Genomic DNA, 10,611 nt, shown 5'->3' on the forward strand with positions numbered 1-10,611 from the left:
GCCAGGGAGCTTGTTAGAAAGGCAGGGGGCACACCAGGTTCAGTGCTCCAAGGCTGCATTATGACAAGAATTCCAAGCCTTTTTATGCATATTAGATAGAGAAGTAGCGAAATAGGCTGCTGAGCGTAAAAATGTAAAGTTTCCTTAAATATTACACATTATAAAATTTATAATTAGAAAGATCCATAGAGATCATTTAATTCAAAGACTACATTATATATTATGAGGAAATTAAGACCCAGAGGGTTAAGTTATTGCTTCAAGGCCACATAGCTCGCTTGTTATAACTGCTTTAATGATAATGGATTGTCCCAAGATAGTTTCAGATTTTTGACTTTTAACATTTGAAAAGCATTGTAATATTCAAGCATAAACTTAGTCTTATACTAACAATATTGTACTTCATTTATCTAATATATAATTAGAAAAAAGAAGTAATATAACTATTTGTAATATAGAGGGAATCCAGTAAAAACGTTTATAAGTTGACTAATATATTTAAAGCTGCTTACATGTGTTTTGTATATATAACACACTAGAGGCCCGGTGCACAAAAATTTGTGCACTCGGGGGGAAGGGGGGCTTCCTCAGCCCGGCCTGTGCCCTCTCGCAGTCTGGGACCCCTCAGGAAATAACGACCTCCTGGCTTAGGCCTGCTCCCAGGTGGCAGAGGGCAGGCCCAATGCCTAGGTGCAGCCCCTGGTCGGGCTCAGAGCAGGGCCGATTGGGGAGTTGGGGCACCGCCCCCTGTCACGCACAGAGCAGGGCCCATCAGGGGGGTTGGGGCTCTGTACCCTGTCATGCACAGAGCAGGACCCATCAGGGGGTTGGGGAGCTCCCGCCTGTCACTCACAGAGTAGGTCCGATAGGGGAGTTGGGGCACCGTTCCCTGTCAAACACAAAGCAGGGCGGATCAGTGAGTTGGGGCGCCGCACCCTGTCACACTCAGGGCAGGGCTGATGGGGCGGTTATGGCTCTACCCCGTCACACACAGAGCAGGGCCCGTGGGGGGGTGGGGAGGGGTTGGGGAGCCACCCTCTATCACCCACAGAGCAGGGCCAATCAGGGGATTGGGGCGCCACCACTTTCACACTCAGGGCAGGGGCAATGGGGAGGTTATGGCTCTACCCCGTCACACACAGAGCAGGGCCGGAGGGGCGGGGGAGGGTTGGGGTGCCACACCCTGTCACACACACAACAGGGCCGATCAGGGTGTTTGGGCGCTGCCCCCGTCATGCTGATCCCGGTGCCGGGAGGCATATTACCCTTTTACTATATAGAATAGAGGCCTGGTGCACGGGTGGGGGCTGGCTGGTTTGCCCTGAAGGGTGTCCTGGATCAGGGTGGGGGTCCCCACTGGGATGCCTGGCCAGCCTGGGTGAGGGGATGATGGCTGTTTGCAGCTGGTCACACACCCTTCATGGTGGGGGTCCCCACTGGGGTGCCTGGCCAGTCTGGGTGAGGGGCTGAGGGCTGTTTTCAGGCTGGGGGTGACTGAACTCCCATTCTCTCCTTTTTTCCTTTTTTTTTTATTCTGGGCCAGCTTTAGCTTAAGGCTTGGCTCCAGCTCTTAGGACTCCACTCCTGAAAGTAGGTTTCTGGCCTTTGCATACAATGTTGCGAATCTGCTGCCTGAAGTCCAGCGGTATTTGTTACAATGTTTGAAACTGCTGGCTCAGAGGCCTGCAGCCGCAGGCGGGGAACGTCGGAGTCCTCCGTCACTGAGGCAAGCAAGCCTCATGTTAGTTTCAAGCTGCCTGGCTGCCGGCCGCCATCTTGGCTGACAGTTCATTTGCATATCTCACTGATTAGCCAATGAAAAGGGTAGCAGTCGTACGCCAATTACCATGTTTCTCTCTTATTAGTGTAGATTAGTTTGCCAGGGCTGCCGTCACAAACTTGGTAGAATAGGTAACAGAAATAAATTTACTGTCTGTTCTGGACACTAGAAGTCTGAGAGCAAATTGTCAGCAGGATTGGTTCATTTTGAGGGCTGTGAGAAATACCTGTCCCATGCCTTTTGTTTGGCTTCTGTTCATTTACTGGCAATTGCTTGTGTTCCTTGCCTTAGAGAAACATCAGCCCTATCTCTGGCTTTACCGTCACATGGTATTCTTCATGTGTGTCCTGTGTATGTGTGAGGTGTGAGTGTGTCCCTGTCTCTATATTCCCCCTTTTTATAATGACACCAAAGATACAGGACACTTTAATTACCTCATTTTAACTTACCTAATTACATCTCTTGCAATGACCCTATTTCCAAATCCTATATAATAAAGAGGGGATATGCTAATTGACCACCATGCCCTCACAAGATGGCAGCACCCACAGCCGCAAGATGGTGGTGCCCAGTCCTCTCAGCCCCGCCGGGGGCCTCAGGTCCTCCTGCAACCCCCCCCCCCACTGACTGAGGTGCAGGTAAGCCTCAGATGGCAGCTATCCAGCTGCCCAGGGCCGGCCTGAGGTGCAGGTAACCAGGGCCAGCCGAGGCTTGTGCTGCCAGCAGTGGCAGGAGCAGAGGTGTGATGGACGCGTGGCCTTCTCCTGATCTCCAGGTTGCCTCCCACCCCTGAGGGCTCCCAGACTGTGAGAGGGGGCAGGCCGGGCTAAGGTATCCTCCTCCAGTGCATGAATTTTCATGCCCTGGGCCTCTAGTAGGGTCATATATGCAGTACTATGGATTCAGACTTCACCATATTAATTTTGAGGGGATACAATTCAAACCATGACACTAGGTTTTAATTATCCTTAAGAAAAGGAAAGGACCTGTTATTGAACTTAAAATTTGAAATTGTAATCAGCAGCTGCAAAAATAAATTGGAGTCATAAACTTTTTAAATCTGAATGTCATTCATTCTTATTTTAAAATAAATATATTAAGAAAATGATTATTACAAAAGCTTTTTAAAATATGTCTCTTAATTTATTTTTAAAATATCTTTATCTGTGTATATAAAAGAACAATATATAATCAAGCAAGTGAAAAACAATTATAACATTTAAAATTCAAGCTTTTATAACATTCTCAGCATATTTTTAATCTGAAGCTTCACAATTGATTACTCTAAAATGTCTTTTTTCTGAAATAATTATAACAATAAGACATTTATTTCTCTTGCTAATACCTTACTAAATAAAAGTTCACATATTCTCTTTCTCTAGCTTTTAAGGGACAGAAAAAACACCTAAGTAATAATTAAGGTATAGAAGGTATTACTTTGTACACATTCTCTTGAAGATTTTAGAGGTCACACTCACTCTATTCTATCCCCTTCTCCACCAATACCTGATCAATACCTAAATCTATATTAATTTTACTTCTTCACTATCTCTCCATTCACATTCTAGGTCTGTCATAATTACTTTAATAATATTTAACTCTTCTCCTTATATCAGTTCTTTACCCTTCATATTTTTCTCTACATTAGAACTGGGTTGACTTTCTAAAAGGTAAATATGATCATGTCACTCTCCTGATAAAATCCTTCAAGGCATATCCTTAGAGAATGTGAACTATGACATCAAACTAACAGCATTAGAATCTTGGCTTTAACATTACTGTGGATGAGTGAATTTGATGGTAGAAAAATTTACTTACCATGTATTGATTTCTTTACCTGTGAAACAATGATAATTGAAAGTTTCACCTGGTTTACGGGGTTATTGTGGGGAACAAAACATAATATGGATGTCATTAAAGAGCTACATAAACATCATCAATCATTATTACCATTACTAAAAATGTCATGTAAAAGATTACTAAAGGGATGTGATCAAAGAGTTTTTGGCTCTTAAGGTAAAAAATTTAATAGCAGACCTTGTTCTGAGTGCACAAGTTGCCTGTTTATTGAAAATAGTCTAGTGTCAACCATTCTTCAGCCAAAATAATAATTGACACTTTCACTATAAAAAAAAAGTATTCCTATTTGGGTAATAAAGTATATAGTAACTTTATTGGTATTCTCAATTGTTCATCCCACAAGTACTAATATACAAGCACTTAAGAATTTAAACAAATTTATTAACTAGAAATGGTATGGCGAACAATTTCAAAGTGATTCCACCTAATCAAATTTACCCCATCCCAGATCCAGAAATAATAGTAGTAGCTAAATCTCAAGTTGAGTCTGCTGCTCCCTGAACTCCACATACTGTTTAATGTCTTTACAGATGCCAGTTAATTTAGTTCTTAGAATAATCCTATAAAGAAAAATGGGCTATTATCTCTATTTTACAGGAAAGCACATTGAGAATTTAAATAACTTAGGTGTCACAGGTAGTCATTAGCAAAGCCATAATTTCATCTCAGGCAGTTAACTCCTGAGTCAAGCAGACTGTATTTTACTTCACTACACTGCTTCTGTAGATAGATAGCTTACCAGGTAATGTTCTCTACCTAAATGTGGTGGCCATGGATGTCAGGATAAACAATCTCCAATGTCCTGGCCTTTCCAAGTTCTTCTCTGTCTTGACCTTTGTTCCAGAGAAGATTTACTCACATCTCAAGTGACTTTTGTGTGGCATACCGATTTAGTTGCTAGAAGTTGTTTATTTCATTCTCTATGTAAAATATATGAATCACTTTTTGAATTTTCAGCAATATAAAATAAGCATATAAGTGAATGATTTGTTCATAAATACCCATTTTATATGTTTCTCTGTAAATGACACATTTGTTAAGTATATAATCTCCTCCTTGACTTTTCTAGGATATATAAAACCTGATGGTCCTTGCCAATTAGCATCATTCATTGTTTTTTATAAAGCAAGAACAGGTCTGTAAATCAGTGAACTGAGAATAAAATTAAAACTATTTGCATGACTTCCAAATCATCTATGTTTGGTTCCTGCTTACATGCTCACTCTCTTTTCTCACTGCTATTTCTCCTCCACAAAATTCTCTTCAATTCTTAATGGTGATTTTCTTTCTCTAGCTTTAAGAGGTTGAAATTAGTGTTTTCTATACTTACAAAACTCTCCTCCACCTTCTTTGCCTGGATAACTTCTTTTTTATCTTAAGACTTAATTTTAGTCCTGGCTCGGTAGTCAGTTGCTTAGAGTGTCATCCCAATACCTCAAGGTTGTGGGTTTGATCTCTAGTCAGGGCACATACAAGAAGCAATCAATGAATGCGTAAGTAAGTGGAGCATCAACTTGCTGTTTCTTTCTTTCTCTCTCTATCTCTCAAAATAAATAAATGTTTAAGAAAGGAAACCATCTTAAGAGTTCAGTTTATGTGTAATTTATGTTGTGAGTCCTCTAGGTCTCTGCCAGGTTGCTGCCTCCATGTCAACAGGACCTTCCTACCTAAATCAACAGGACCACGGTACATGACTTTTCTTTGTGACATCTACTCCCAAGGCATTTAATCAGAGTAATTGCTTACTAACTTGTTTTATCATATTTTATATATGTTATGCTTCATTAGGAAGTAACTGTGCCATGTTTACCATAGAAATAATTCCTTTTAGTGTTTTAATTAGTGGTCCACAAATGTATATGTGGCTTATACTAATTTTATTATCTGCCATATAGAAGCATATGAACAAAGATTCCTAAACTTAAATTACAACACAACATAACAATAATGAATAAAATATATTCAAGTAAAATGTAATCTATACTAATAATAGCCTAGGTCCGTGGTTGGCAAACTGCGGCTCATGAGCCACATGTGGCTCTTTGGCCCCTTGAGTATGGCTCTTCTACAAAATACCACGTGCAGGCGCACATACAGTGCGGTTGAAACTTCTTGGCCCATGCGCAGAAGTCGGTTTTCAGCCTGGGCGAGTCTATTTTGAAGAAGTACTGTTGATATTTGGCTCTGTTGACTAATGAGTTTGCCGACCACTGGCCTACATGGTCATCACGCCCTCATGCAATACACCATAACATCAAGATGTCACAAGATGGCCATCATAGATGGCCGTCACAAGATGGCCATCACAAGATGGTTGTCACAAGATGGTGGTGTGCATAGTGGAGGTGGGACCTGGCAGGGGAGGGCAGTTGTGGGCCATCAGGCTGGCAGGGGAGGGCAGTTGTGGGCGATCAGGCCAGCAAGGGAGTGCAGTTGGGGGTGATTGGGCCGGCAGGCAGGTGAGTGGTTAGGAGCCAGTGGTCCCGGATTGTGCGAGGGATGTCCCAGATTGGAGAGGGTGCAGGCCAGGCTAAGGGACACCCCCCATGCACGAATTTTGTGCACAGGGCCTCTAGTATTAAAATAAAATACAATATTAATTTAAGCTAAAATAGTACTATGAAAGTGATTAATACTGTTCCAGTGATAATCATGCTAACATAAACACATGTGATTGCTACTATAGTACTTTCATTTAGCTAAAAAAGCGAAGATTTTTTACTAAAAGATGCTCTGAAGATTCCTCATTTACTTGTTCCCTCATGAGTCCTCCTCTAATCTAAAACTGCCAGTTTGTTTGGTATCCACTTAAGGCAATCCAAAAAGTAGCACTGAAAAAAAGAAATAAGAAACATATTATATTAAACACAAAAAGAATTAAGGGGAAAAAGCAGAAATCTAGGAACAGCAAGAGATAGCTTAAGAATCTGCCTCTTGCCGAAACCGGTTTGGCTCTGTGGATAGAGCATCCGCCTGTGGACTGAAAGGTCCCGGGTTCGATTCCGGTCAAGGGCATGTACCTGGGTTGCGGGCACATCCCCAGTGGGAGATGTGCAGGAGGCAGCTGATCAATGTTTCTAACTCTCTATCTCTCTCCCTTCCTCTCTGTAAAAAATCAATAAAATATATTTTAAAAAAATCTGCCTCTTGTGATATCTACTCTTTTAATCCAATTTTAATTTTAATCAAAAAGTAAGTATTCAGAGAATTTGGTGTGGATATAAAGAAACAAGTAAGCCTCTTACTTTTGGACAAAATTAATTCATATTTTTAAAAATGACAAATTGATAGTATTTGAAAAATAAAATGTAATCTTCAACTTCCTAATTTCATATAGCTTAGAAAATATTTATTAAATTATTAGTATAAAAGCCATGTATAATAATCTCATTAATTACTAATAATTACCAGTTATATGTCAATATCAGCATTAAAAGTGATTGTTAATATTACATTAAAATAGCTACTGATCTCACTGTTAAAAAGGAGCATCATCCTTGGTATTTTAGTCAATTCTTGGACAGATTTGGAAATAAATAATAACCATTAATATTTGCTTTATTTTTATTATCTCTTCTTTTTTAAATTATGAATATACTGAGCCTGTGAACCTGGAGAAGAAAGATTCATTTAATATGAGCCCTGAGAAGGAATATATCTGTAGGTATGGACTCCCATGGTCAACTGAATGCCCAAATTTTATATGTAGTAAGTGTTTAGCAGCCATTTGCTAACAGGGGCTTCTTGTGTAATCTGTATACCAGGCAGAAACTCAGATTGAACTCTCAGCTTCCTGCACTACACCTGCTTATTTAAGCCCTCTGAGTCAACAACTATAGGAAAACCCCGGTTTCATCTTCAACTAACTGATACCTGCCCGATCCAATCAGAACTGCACAATCTGTATACCTCATTTACATGAAGTAGACTTAATTGAGAACCTGGGTGGGTACTTTTTCTATAAAAGGCAGGCTACACTTTGCCTCTGTGCAACAAAAATTAGCTTGCTACCTGAATCTGTGTCTCCTGAGCTGTTGCTCCTTTGCTCAAATAAATTCTTTTTTTTTCATTATTACCTTCTAAAATTAATTTTTGTTTATGGCCTTAGGGTGATTATGTGAAAGGGTTTTAAACCAGCTAATAATATCAAGATTATGATCTGTTTTTTGTCCTCTTGACCATTAAACCAAACAGTATCTCTTTTTTGAATTATAAAGTGCTCACAGTTTTTCAAAACTAAATGCAAAAATTGAAGCATAAATATATATTTAAAGTAGTACATGTTTAACTGACAAGGATTCCCATTTATCACAGTATAAACAAATTAGACCGCATTTCCCCCCATTTGTTAACTTCAGTAACTTGGCTTACTCTACACATTTTTCTAATATAAAATAATAAATGTAAGGCAAAATATAAGGTTTATAATATCAAAATGATTTAGCTCATCAAGATAAAATAAAACAATGATGAGATACAGAAGCACAATAATGTTAAATATCTAGGACCTTAATTTTCAGTAATTGTTTGAAATGTGATACCTACTTTTGAATTATTTTCATAGATTGAGATATGAGTTTGCTACAATGCTCTGTGCCCAATTGTGATAAGAAGGTAAAAGAGAAATGTTTTCTTGCCATCATGTTTTCTTTAAGGAACTTCAATTACCTATCTATACATATAAAGAAGTAATATGCTAATTGTCCATTACGGTGTCCCAATAACGATCAATTTGCTTCTTGACAGACCAGAAGGGGTGCAGGCAGCAGGGGGACTTGTGTGAAGCTTCCCTCCCTGTCCCCAGCCCTGAGTCCTCTTTTTCTCCTGGTGCACAAACACACCCGTAACATAGTGCCCAGGCTGAGAGCACTCTGGAGGGGGATGCCACCGAAGTGGGAGGAGCCGAGGGGACACCTGCATGGCAGAAGGCCGGTTCTTGGTTCTTGGGGCGTGGTGGGCAGCCGCCAACTGGGGGGTGTATGCATCAGCGGTGACCCCCGGGAGGGGTCGCACACACAAATCGAGAGGGTGTGGACCCAACACCATGAAGGAAGGGCCCAGGCGAGACAATAGAGAGTGCACAGGCGACCCTCACACCACAGGGAAGCCGCCGCCGCATTCTCCAGCCGTCCATTCATTCATCTGCCCTGTCTGATCCAGACTGGGGCTCGCATCCTGGGCGGAATGCCCCCTGAGGACAAGCCAGGCCCAGCCATGCCTGTCACCTGCGAATTCCTGAGGGGAGCGGATGGAGAGCCGCTCCAGGCTTGGGAGCGGGCATGCTGGGGGGCGGGAAAGGTCTCCGCATCGCCACCGCCCTTCAGCACTCACTGGGAGAAAAGCCTTGCGTGCATGAATGCACAGGTACGCTCACATAACGCAGCAGTCCACGCGATGGACACTGGCCCGGGCCAGCTGGACCCTCCCCCAACTCGGAGAGGGAGGCATGGGTCACGGTAGGCAAGACAAAACTACGTCATCGCTTGGCCCCTCAAAGCCGGTGCAAGAGGGGCCCGAGTGCCCAAACAGAGGCAGCTACAGGTCCCAGAGAGGAAAGCATAGAATTTTTAATTAGCCTGTGAAAAGAGTAAGAGAGTGAGGGAGGAGGCAGGGAAGAACTTTATAAAAGAGTCAGTAGAGAACAGAGTTAAAGAAGGAAAGAGGATGTATGAGTGAAGTGTAGGAGCTATAATGGAAATCAAGTATAGTTGTGTACTGGGGACAGATTTTAAAAGTAGGAGTCAGAAAAGAAAAAAAAGATAAGTGATAGTGAATAATTAGGCAGGTAGATATATAGATATTAAAACAGTGAAAGTCAGTAGAGAAGAGTGTATGGGAAAGGTAGAATGAGAGAGAAAGGGAAGGAAGAAAAGTTTTAAAGGGGAGCTGGTACAGCTTAAAAGGAGAATGGGAAGAAGGAAGAAATGGGACAGGGAACAAAGCAGGTCCGAGGGAGGAAGTGAAGAAAAAAAATTAAGGTGGAAAGGAAGGAAAAAGGGAGGGAAGGCAGGGATAAAGATAAAGGAAAGAAGAAATGTGGGGAGGGAGGGAGGGTAGGAGAAAGATGGGAAGAAGGACGATGGAACAAAAGTAGGAAATAAGGAGGAAAGAAAAGTTTATAGCCCTGACTGGTTTGGCTCAGTGGATAGAGCATCGGCCTGCGGACTGAAGGGTCCCAGGTTGGATTCTGGTCAAGGGCATGTACCTTGGTTTCGGGTATACCCCCAGTAGGAGGTGTGCAGGAGGCAGCTGGTTGATGTTTCTCTATCATCAATGTTTCTAACTCTCTATCCCTTTCCCTTCCTCTCTGTAAAAAATCAATAAAATATATTTAAAAAAATAAATAAAAAAAATTAAAAAATAAAAAAAAGTTAATAGGGGTGACCAGGCCAGCAGGGGAGGGCAGTTAGGGAGATCAGGCAGGCAGGCAGAGTGGTGAGGGCAGGCAGGCAGGTATGTGGTTAGGAGTCAGAGGTCCTGGATTTTGAGAGGGATGTCCAGATGCCAGGGATTGGGCCTAAACTGGCAGTTGGATATCCCCCACGAGCTCCCAAATTGGAGAGGGTACAGGTCGGGCTGAGCCCCCCCCCCCCCCACATGAATTTCATGTACCAGGCCTCTAGTAATACATTAAAATGAATGATTACTGAAAAATATAATAAAATGCTTTAAACAAAATTATATTTTTCTATCAGACTTCAAGTTTAGTGATAAGCATATATGGTGCAATAAAGAAAATTTAACTTATTTTTGCAAATTTGCATGTAATTTTTGATTATTACAATTTCACTATTGTGTTCTGAACCGGTAGAAATACCCAATAATTGTTTTGGTCTTTAAATTAAAATACTTTCAAAATAAGAGTATTAGCCATTGGATCAAAATTAAATTACTTTAACAATAGTTAATTACAGATTACACATATCCCTAGCCCCATCTCACTTTCTTTTAGAAAAAATATTAAAGAAAGA

The sequence above is a fragment of the Myotis nattereri genome, assembly GCF_964212035.1.
Source record: "Myotis nattereri genome assembly, chromosome: 3".
In the NCBI taxonomy this organism is placed as follows: Eukaryota; Metazoa; Chordata; class Mammalia; order Chiroptera; family Vespertilionidae; genus Myotis; species Myotis nattereri.